Source organism: Nannospalax galili, unplaced genomic scaffold, assembly GCF_000622305.1.
Source record: "Nannospalax galili isolate Female #2095 unplaced genomic scaffold, S.galili_v1.0 scaffold891, whole genome shotgun sequence".
Taxonomy (NCBI): Eukaryota; Metazoa; Chordata; class Mammalia; order Rodentia; family Spalacidae; genus Nannospalax; species Nannospalax galili.
The window spans coordinates 1,093,527-1,104,844 of NW_008330576.1; the positions used below are offsets into that span (position 1 = coordinate 1,093,527).

The 11,318-nt window shown below is 43.6% G+C and overlaps 1 protein-coding gene across 2 annotated transcripts in view; it reads left to right on the forward strand.

Moving 5' to 3' along the window:
- The first annotated feature begins 786 nt into the window (after positions 1 to 786).
- The window catches only part of Sqor (sulfide quinone oxidoreductase), a 49,867-nt gene continuing 39,335 nt past the window's right edge, over positions 787 to 11,318 (forward strand). Inside the window, exon 1 of one of the 2 annotated variants that reach the window (XM_008849291.3) lies at positions 787 to 941. The gene's annotated coding sequence lies outside the window, so the exon portion shown is untranslated. Of the gene's footprint in view, positions 942 to 1,247; positions 1,426 to 11,318 lie in introns of those variants that run through there. The other variant, XM_017802286.2, reaches the window with a different exon arrangement.

Sequence of the window (11,318 nt, forward strand, 5' to 3'; positions counted from 1 at the left end):
ATAAAGATTATGAGAAACAGTAAGGATTTTTACATGGTTTTAAAACACTCACTTTTCCAGTAATAGAGCAGTAAGACCTGGAAGATTACACACACACACACACACACACAGTTTTAGAGCTTCTTTACCAAAGTTATCATTGCAGAAAATCCTGTTACCGGAAGTAATGCTGTAGGTGCCACTAGGTTACTAATCAGACCATGCAATTTGCGTTTGAAGCCACAAGGGTCATGGCGATTTTATCATAGATGCGACGGGTTCCTCTGAAAGAACATAAGAATCAATAACTATTAAAAACCAGGAAGCCAACACTTGCAAAAGAAACAAAAAAGAAACATAGCTACACTTTAAACTTTTTTTTTTTTGAGAGCTTGTGGCGTTTGCGTTTGAGAACAGTTGCAACTTTAGTACCACAGTATTGTAACACAGGGGACGCGGGTCTCGCTTGAGGAGCGCTGCTTTGTACATTTAAAATATTCCCTTAAGAAAAGGGGATGGAGCTGTGAAAAAAGTAAACTCAGCGGACCCGCAGGTTCCCAGGAAAAGTTGCTGATCTTCTTGGAACTTGGGAACTAAAAAACCAGTGCAAGAAAAATTGTCCCCCGGCGGCGTGGGAATCAGGGCAGAGGTTCGGGGCACCGGGCAGCACCCGGGGACGCTGCCCGCCGGCGCCCCGCCTCGCCATTGCTGAGGCGGCGACGGGACAGGGCGGGAGTGGACAGTCCCCCTGACCGCTGCGATCCCCGGGCGGCGGACCACCCGGCCGTGCGGCCCAGCAGGTGTGGGAGCGCGCTGGTGTCCCAATGGTGCTGACTCTCCCCGGCCCCGCCTCCGCCCCAGGGTCGCCGGGCGGGGCCCAGCCAGGCCGAGCCCAGCCGGGAGCCCCAGCCGCCCGGCACTTTCTGCTGCGCCAGCGCGGGGGCCGCGGCTTCGCTCACCCGGTAAGAGGCGTCCCGCCACCCGCCGATCTGGGACCCCGGGCCAAGGGAGGGGGACGGCTGGGACGGAGGTCACCCCAGTCTGCCCCGAGCCCGACTTGTCCCCGCAGCGCACTGCAAAGCGCCCTTTTCCTCCCCACCTGACACCCCGCCCGCAGCAGCCGGACTGCAGCTCAGCTCCCAGACTGTAGTGGAGTGTCAGAGCCACCGGCCCGCCCAGCAGCCCACGCCCTCGCCCCAGGCGCTGGGGTCTCGGCCGGGGAACTGGGAGTGGCAGTTGTCACACAGCACTGTCAAGGACCGGAGGAGGTTGGATTGACGTGAGGAGGGGCGTCTACAGAGGTGTCCCGGGCCTGGAGGAGAGCCGGGGCTGATGGGGATCTGCGCACCGGGAGACTTGGCCCTTTGGTGGAATTGGGGCCTCTTTTCCTTTCTTTTTCATCTTTTAATTATCAAAGTTTCAGCCTAACTTCTTGCTCAAAGACCAGTAAGTCGAGCCCCTGGGTTCATTGCTGTGACACAGGGTTCTGACCCACTTTTGTGTCAGGTGTGGCTTTGGTAGTTCTTGGAAGACCGAGGACCCTTTTTTAGAAGACTTCTAAAGGCATAAAACAAAAAGCAAAGGTGTTATGAAAGAAACTAGCCGCCAAACACTTGCTAAAATATTAAAAGAATATAATGCAATATATATGTTTTTTAAAAAAGTGAGTGCATTATTAAATAATAAGATCTAGAAGTGGGTCTAGTAGCCATCATAATCTTAAAATATTGAAGAATATAGAATTTGAGATATAGGCAACACCTGTAGTATAAAAAATACCTTTTAAAAAATTGATGACAAAGTCATAGATATTGCTAACACTGCTGTGGTGGCTGCCTACATAATACATGAAGGTGTTAAATTTCAAACAGATGTCAGGAAAAGTAAAGATTTAAGTTCCAGTCAAATGAATGGGCCCTAATTTAGACACTCTGCAGGGAGGGCACTGTCCAGTAAGTTAGGCAGCTTGATTGTGGGGCTTAACATGCCCATGGACTACCATGTGCCCTTGATTTGGAGCCTCTTTGGGCCTCAGTTTCTTCACTGTTTAGAGAAAAGAAAACCGAAACCAAACCAAAACACCAAACTGAACACCTTCCGTGTATTAAAGGAGCAATACTGTATCCAGTGTAGAGGGCTGCAGGGAGTACCATTTTTAAAGCTTGTCTGTTTCTCTCCCCAGTCATGGCTATCCGATCCCCAGTGTCCCTAAATCTGGTATATGGAAGTTATTCAACAAATATTTGCTGAATGAGTTAGAGAGGGTTGCTAGTGACTACAGCCAAAAACAAAATTCATTAGGAGACAGTTGGGGGTTTGGGAAATGACTATTTAGAATCTGAGCTTCTTTTTAATCTGGCTGGACAAATACATAAATACACTTGGGTTGGAGTATGTGAAGAGTTGGTGAAGGCCCTTGGGTCTGTGTGAGTCTAAATGGCTGGTGGTCTACCAGAGAAACTGACTGGTGTTAGGAAAGCAGGATTCCTTCACAGAAGTTCCTTCTCCTGCCTGTGGCTGAATTTGTTAATCGGATATGTTGTAACACAGGAAGTGTCTTGTAAAGAATGGAAACAGATCCATGATGAATAATTTCTAGTTCTAGATGTATAATCCTCTTCCCCCTCTTCATCTTTCCCCTGTCCCTTAACCATCACAAAACTCCTTTATGACTTGAGATTTGGTAAATAGGAGCAGGGTGGGTAGTTTACCGAAAGCTGCCCAGACTGGGCCTGAAGCCATCTAAACCTTGTTTATAGATTGTGAGAATGTCTCAAGAAGATTCTGGCCTTGTAACTGGCTTGTGCTTCAGCAAGCATGTGTGTGATATGAGATGAATATGGAGGCTACTCCATTCTTTTTTTTTTTTTTTTTTTGTTTTTTTTCAAAGTCTTTATTGGATGAACATTCTAAAACACACTTAATCATTTTTGTTCCAAAGCATATTTGCTTTCAGTATCTTACCACCATCAATAATGCTACAATGAATATATTTGTCCATGGATCATTGGACACATAATGTTTTGGTTATAGACGGTAATTTTGGGGTGTTCCTTTATTTTTTTTTTTTTTTTTTGGTCTTTTTGAGTCAGGGTCTCCCTGTAGCCCCAGCTGTCCTGGAACTCATTATGTAGACCAGGCTGGCCTTGAACTCACAGAGATCCATCTGCCTCTGCCTCCCGAGTGCTGGGATTAAAGGCGTACAGCACCACACCCTGCTGTTCTTTAGCTTTCTCCGTTTGGATGATAGCCATGAGATTTTTCCCAGTCCATCAAATCTAAGCTTGTTTTCAATCATAGAGTAAGAAGGGCCTTTAAACTCAAAAGACACATCCATTCACTTTGCTTGTACTCAAAATGACTTACACACCCAATGGGACTTGTGATTCCATAATCTCCATTTTCTTACTTATAAAATGGGGTCAACAACTCCCATTGGTTATGAGAAATTATGTAAAACATATAGCACAATGTCTGGCCCACGGCAAGCCTTCCACAAATGCTTTTTTTTTCTGATGCTTTTCGTAGGCTTTACCCATGGCTGCTGCCCAGTGAATCATAGTGCCTATAGGTGCAGAGAATGGAAGTATGGTCTCCATTCTGATTTTGTTGCTGGTCCTGGGTAAATGTCTGTTATGAACTCCCACTTCTTTCTCCTCACTGAGAAGTGTATGAAGTTTTAGGGAAGGAAGGGACATTTAATCCATCTAGCCCAATCCTTCCTGCTGCTGGGGAAGAAAGCATGGCCCAGAATGGTTAAAGATGATCCTTACCTGGCACTACCTGAAATGTGGTCCTGGATGTCCTGACTCCTGTATGCCTCAGACAAAGCTTCATTCAGAATAGGTAACTGTTGTATCAGGTCAGACAATGGAAAGATGCAAGCTGTTGGGGAACCTGACACCCTTGCACCCATGTATGTCTCATTCTGTCTTAACCATTAAAGGACTGAATTCAGCATTTATGTTCAAACAACAGGTATATAATTTGTAATTAAAATGTCTTTTTTCATTAAGTCCTTACACACTTGATTCCAGGTAATGGCAAGCCAGTCTGTTTACAGTGACACTCCACCCTTCACCCTTACTTGCATGTGAGACTCTGAGTTTAAATTCCAATGTTCTTTGGCCTGATGAGTAATTTTATTGCAATAATTTAAAAGATTCAGGAAGCAAGGTGTGGTGGCTTCTATATCTGTAATCCTAGCACTTGGGAGATAGAGGCAGGAGGATTAAGAGTTCAAAGTTATCCTCAGTTATATAGCAAGTTGGAGGCCAATCTGGACTACATGACAACCTGCTTCAAACCAACCAAAGAAAGAAAGGAAGAAAGAAAGACTTGATTCAGGAAGCTAAGGCATAAGTCGATTTCCCTGCTGTGTAACTGAGAGCAAATGAATTCTACATGAGGTCTCCTTTCCCAGTGAGTCTGTGGATGGGCCCTCACAGTTGTATGCAGATCTTGAAAGGAAATCTGAGACATATTTAACCAGAGGCCTGCTAAGCATGATGTAGTTGAAGGGGAGTAATTTGTTTTTAATATACTAGAACATGAGTCAAACTCCCATGGAAAGTAGAAAATGGGAAGAAAAGACAAACAAGGCTTATTTATTTTTTTATATGTTCTAGGCAAAACTCAACGCTCAGTTAAAACAATTCAATTTACTGATTTATGTTTTCATATTTTGAATGCAAGAACTTTCCCTATGTAAATATAGGTTTTGTTTTCTGATTGCTAAAACAATCAGCTTTATCATTATAATGCTTGCTCTGATTATAAAATATTATAAAGTACTTTAAGTATGGCTAGGAAACTTGGAGGAAACTTCCTAGCAGCAAAGGGATCCAGTGCTTAATGACCAAGTCCTCATTAGTAATTTTTTTCTTTGGTCTTTTTTTGAGACAGGGTCTCCCTGTAGCCCCAGCTGGCCTGGAACTCACTATGTAGACCAGGCTGGCATTGAACTCACAGAGATCAGCCTGCCTCTGCCTCCCACATGCTGGGATTAAAGGCATTCGCCACCATGCCTGGCTCATTAGTAATTTTTTGTCTGTACCTCTTTTAAAGATTATCCTTAAAATTTTGTGTCAAAGGGTTAAGGAACCTAATGAGGCTGCAGGCCTTATAAAGAGTATAGTTGCCCCTGTTTCCTGAATGGCTTAGTCCTGGTCCAATACTGGAACTCTCGCTTCATAGCTTAATATTTAAGCAAATGTTTGGATTGATAATGTTCCAAAGAGAGAATTCTCTCATGGCTTGCAGGGTTGGGTAAAGATTGCTCCACTTTCTTTGTTTGTTAACAATATAGTAATCCAGTTCCCAAACACACAGGCAGGCATAGCAAGCACTGTATTACTCAAGAGAAGGTGAGCCAAAAGTAAGGGCATGGCTTGTATGGTCCTCTCAAGGAGCAAGTTTCCTTCGCTTGTCATACTTTGGACCTCTGCTTTATTTTACATCGGGGTACTTTTGTCCTCCATCTGAACAAGATGGTATAATGCTATATTTTACTTTCTTTCTTCTTTATCTCCCATAGCTAGTTGTTTGCCTTCCACATGTGACTCACATTCACCTTCCCTCCTTCCCTGTTGCCTAGACCCAGCCTTTGCTGGTTCCTATAGTGCTGAAACAGTCACTCAGTGGGTCTTCATGATCCTGGTCTTGGCTGTTAAAGGAGACAGACCCTTCCTTTCTGTCATGACTTCTCTAAAACCCAGCACAATGCCTGGCATAGAGTAAACACTTGAAAGTGCTGATGTCAACTGAAGTACTCTGATTCATTTTCCCAGCTTCTAAATTCAGTTTTATTCAGAACTTACAAAGGCTCTCAAGCCATTAGCAGGCCACACAAGCTGAAATCTAAGCCAGGACTGAGCAGGTAATTTAGATGACTCACCCACTCTGGGTGGGGCTGAGTGAACTAAAACCTTGTGTAGGGTGGAGATGACCAGCGACTACTCAACTCCAACCAAGTGTTTTCCGTATAAGAATGTGAAATTCCTGTTGTCAGAGAGACCAACCATAGGGGCATTAAAAAGAAGTAGCTCCAAAATTTTTCATGTTGACAACTAATTCAAAATTTAAGAAAACAGTGTGCAAGTTTATCCACTGGGATCCAGTCAGCCTATACAGAGTCACTGCCTTAAAGAAGATCTACTTTCCCTCACCCGGCAGTAATCAGTGTCAATAGTTCCTTGGCTAAGGTTGGGGCCTGCTGCCCATTTCCCCAGCTCTGTGCTGGATTTTTGTCTGAGTCAGCATGGGTCTTGTGCATGCTGTCACTGTTGTTACAAGTTTATATGAGCAAGTTCTCAGTGGCCTGAAAGCCTTTGTTTCCTTATGTTCATGCACCAACCCTGGCTTTTACAAGCTTTCTGACCCTTCTTCCACCATAACCAGTTAGGTCTTAACATATATGACAGAATGCATGAAATCAGGTGTGTGTGTGTGGGGGGGATATTGGGGGTGTGGATGGGGGAGGGGGTCTAAATATGATTAAGATCTGTTGTATAAAATGCAGAAAACCCAATAAAAATATACATAAAAAAGAAAGAAAACACTGAGCCAAACAAAACAGAGCCTTGGGCTTTGGTTGCTGCTTAGTGAGCCCCAGAGTGGATCACAGTTGTCTGGGATTAAGTTCTCAGACCTAACTGTCTCTAACACATCCTATCCAGCTTTCTCCTTCCCTCTTTCCAGTGCATACCTGTTCCAGGCTGCCCTCCTTTCTGTCTCTAGTTAGGTGATTCCCATTCTAAGTGATTCTACTTTCCAAAGCTCAACTCCAGTTGTCCCAAACCAGCTCCAGCAGGCCCTCCTCTTAGCCTCCCTGTTTCTGCTTATATAATTCCTTATATAATTCCCAGAGCCCCTTCCCACTTCTCACCTCCTCATTTCCTTTTCCCAGTTTATGTTTAATCTGAGTGCTTATTTGCATTTCTAATGCCAACCCCAATTCAGGCTCTTATCACCCACACTCACCAACTGCAGCAGATGACTAACAGATTTACAGGACCACAGCTGGCTTAGTTTTCCTCCTAATTAATCTATTTCCACAGCAGATTCTTCTCTAGGCTGCCTCCTTTGACCTGTCACTTCCCAGAGCTTTTTTGCTTTTCCATGCAAAGCCTCAGTTCTCCAGCAGGGCCCTTCATAACCGGGGTGAGACATTTCCTTCTTGCCTAGTCATATCAAAGCCAGTCAAATCTAGTTGACTGGCCATTGCCCAAGTGCATTATGGGACTTCCCACCTTATCAGCCAGGGTCTCTGAGAAACAGTTGGCACACACAATGTTATTGGGAGGGTTTAATAAAACATATGTATACAAAAAGCTGGACAGGCTTAAGGGAAACCATCAAGGGTTGTGAAGCAACTCTATTGGTTTGAGATCTGAAAAGCTGAGCAGAGGGAGAAATTAGATCTATAACTGCCACCAAGGAAGGCCACCAAGGCCTTCAGCTGAGGAATATAACTCACTGCCCTGCCAAGACTTAGTAGGAAGAAGGCTGGGGTCCTCTCAGTTTCATTCTCTTTCTGGCCTCTAAGGTACTGGTGCCTTGCATTGGCTGGATCCAGATGGAAGGCAGAGGATGAGGGAGGCCAGCTGGAAATGCTCACCTTTGCTGGCCTGCTGTCAGGGATCAGAGCATGGTCAGGGAAGGATGGGAAGGGATCCTGGAGTGCAAGTACCGTCTCCTGAACTCATGGCCTCATGCTTCAGGGTGAGCACCCTCCCCCAGCATTTCTGCTTACCAAAATGCTCCCATTCTTCTGCCTTGGCCTCAGATTCTGCCCATTTTTCCAATCCTTCATCCATTAGTCTTTTTCTCATTACATGGCATTTTGTTTCTGCCCAGTAGCTAAGGATATTTAGAAGTACGAACTTCTTTCTACTTTAAGTGGGGCACATGACTTTGCACTTAGTAAATTTTTGAATGAATGAAATTCTACATTCATTGGTTGTCTGGTATATAAGCATATTTAGTAAATCTTACTCATCAGTTAATTCATTCCTTTTAGCACATATATCTGAGATTCTTCTTCATCATGAGAGGGGTGGTGCTAGTTACTGAGACTAAAACCATGCATATGTCACATCATGCCCCTGAACTAAGAGAGCTTACACAAAGTGGAATGTAATATGTGCTATTTCTCCTCCCCCTCCCCCAGTGATTATACCCTGGCCCACTGTCCACCCTTGTCCCACCTTCCTTGGTCCCTGTCTCCCATCGATTCTACAAGTCTCACCACCCGCTCCCTCCCTCTTGGCACTTACTTGTGGTCATTCCTTTATTTATTGACATTTTGTGCATTACTTCTCCAGGGAGACCAAACCTTTGCAGTTTGGGCTATGGTTTTATGCTCCAGTCTGTTTTATCTCCACTGACATCATGGAGTATCTGGGCTCTTCTTGTCATTCCCTGGGGAGATCCAGATATTTGGGAAAATCTGTGTATTCCACCAAGAGAGAGCACTGAACTTTTCAGCTAGTTCCTTATGGTGTATCTTGATTTTATAACAACTCAGCACTTCTAGAGGCTAGTGCAGAGAGTAATGAGATTAGCTTCCAAAAATACAGGTTCATACTCCAGTTCTTAGATTTAAATAGCGTGCCATTTTTTCTGAAGCTTTGCAATCTGTAGTTGGAAATAACAGTATTTACCTCATGGGATAGTGACAATAAGTAAGATGATGTATATATTAGTTTCCTATAGATACTATAACAAATTATTAACACAGGCTTTGTGGCTTAATGATACACCTTGTATGTGGTGCTAGCAGCTGAACCCAGGGCGTTGCACATGCTAGCCAAATGTTGTACCAATGAGCCACAGGCCTCATTAGGCTAAAATCAAGATCCCAGCAGGGCCATGTACTTTTGGGAAGTTCTAAAGGAGATTCCATTTCCTTGCCTTTTTAGCTTCTTCAGGCTGCCCACATCTTTGGTTCACTGCCTTCTTTCTCCATCTTCAAAGCCAGCAACGTCTCTTCTTTATGACCAGTCTCCCATGGTCACTGCTCCGTCTGAACACAAATGGGAAAGCTGCTCCATTTTGAAGGATCCACATGATTAGTTTGTGCTCACCTGGATAATTCGGGCTAGTCTTGTTCATCTTAGGGTCTTTAACAAAGTTGTTTTTGTCATGTGACATATTTATATATAATGTATTTTCAGGTGTGGGGGATTAGGGTATCTTTGGGAAATCATTATTCTATCATCCTGAACTCTTGTCTTCCAAAGATTCCTGCCCACTCCACATGCAAATGTATTTACTCCATTCCAAGTCCCATGAAAAATTCACTTATTACAACATCAACTCGTGTCCAGTTCTAATCTAAGTCTCATTAGCTTAAAAACCTCAATTTCATCATCCAAGTAATCTAAATTATGTATAGGTGAAGTTAGGGCTCTGATCTCTCCTGGCACATAATTCCTATCTATCTATGAACCTGTGAAATTAAAGGAACAGGCTGTTCGAACCCAAAATAGAACGGTAGAATGGTCATAAGAGAAAAGTTACAGACATTCTGGTTAGAAAATGGGAGGAAAACAGAAGTTATCAGTTCTAAGAAATTTTAAATCCAGCTGGGAAAGTTGATTATGTTTCAAGACCTGGGGATGATTCCTTATGGTTCTCAGCTCTGACCCCAGAACATCTGTCCTTTTTAATGAAATAGCACGTGTTTGCAGCAGAGAAGTTCTAGCTCATCTTTGTTTAGCAGCTTTTCCCTTAGTTTTCCTCTTTTCATTCACTAAAAGCAGAAGAAATCAGGTGATGCCTTTAACACTTGGCTTGGAAATCTCCTCAGCTAAACGTTCAATTTCATCTTTTATAAATTCTACTTTCTGGAGTGTAGTTAAAACTTCTTCTCAAGGGGTATAAACAATGCCCCCCCCCTTCCCTTGGACCCAAAGACAAGCTGAGGTATGATTTCACCAAATTACAGTCTGGGAAACCAGTGAGTTTATTGGGCCTACTTACAGAGCAATGGATGAGGGTTTACATCTATTGGAGTACGGCTGTGGAGTGTGGGTGCTCCCCTCCTAGGGCTGCACTGGAAAGTCTTCATCCAAGAGCGAGCGGATGGTGGTTTCCTCACCACTGCACAAAATGGCAAGGGAGCCTCCCCTAGGCTTCCTTACCTTGTATACCTTTATGCCACCCCCCTCATGCGACTAGGGATACCTGGTTGGTTGGGACGATCCCATGATTCTCCCTGCCCCTCCTTCTTTATAGCTTATGACAGTCAACAAATTTAGCTGTGATAATCCTAGGTAAGCAGGTGCAGCCAGGCTTGGGAAGGTGGCATCTGTCCATGGTCTGTCTGTTGGAGGACAGTCCCTATGCAACATGGAGGAATGAGGAAAATTGTGGGAAAGGATGAAAATGATAAATACAATAATAAAACCTATACTCTTGTAAGCCGACTAAAAGTTGAAAACCGCTGGATGTGGTGGGGCATGCCTTTAATCCCAGCACTCGGGAGGCAGAGGCAGGTGGATCTCTGTGGGTTTGAGGCCAGCCTTGTCTACATAGCGAATCCAGGCTAACAGGGGCTACAGGGAGACCTTGTCTCAAAAAGACAAAAAAAAAAAAAAAAAAAAACCCCAAAAAATTCCCCAAGCAAAACAACAACAAAAAATGCAACAAATTCTACTTCCTACATAACTGAAATTCAGTTAGGATGTCTGCTTCTGTGTAACAAGGAACCCTCTACTCCAGCACTCAGTACCCACTCCTCATTTCATTCTGAGCCCTTACCAACACGAATATCCACGTTTCTATTGACAGTCTGTTTATGATGATCCAGGTATTTTCCGTTTTCCTCTGCCACTTTCATCAACATTCCTGCTTTTATAGCACATTCAAGGCAACCCGTCCATTTCTGTCACGCTTCTAACAATCTTTGTGCTTCACTGTTCAGTTTCAAATATGGCCCAAGGCAGGAAGGAAATCCACCAGTTATATTTCTATTCTGTCTGAGGGTCCATAACACCTCTCATTACCAAACCCAACCAGAAGCCGGAGAGGGAGAGAGTTTAAGGGGAGGAACTTAGCCTCTCTGGGACTAGGTTTGGCACACAAGGGTGTGAGGCGAATGTAGGAAGGGGGAAATGGAGAGTAACACAAAGTGCAAAAAATACTCAAATTGTTGATCTTTTATTTGATTTATGTCTTGTGCTGTCATGCTAAGAAAGTTTTTAATATTGTTCAGAAATAACAAAAATATCTACTTAAATTTTGTTCCAGAATGCTTATGGCTTACTTTTAATACTCATAAATTTAAATTAGACCTTGTAACATTAGTGAAAAGAAAACCTTTTCCTTAGAATTTG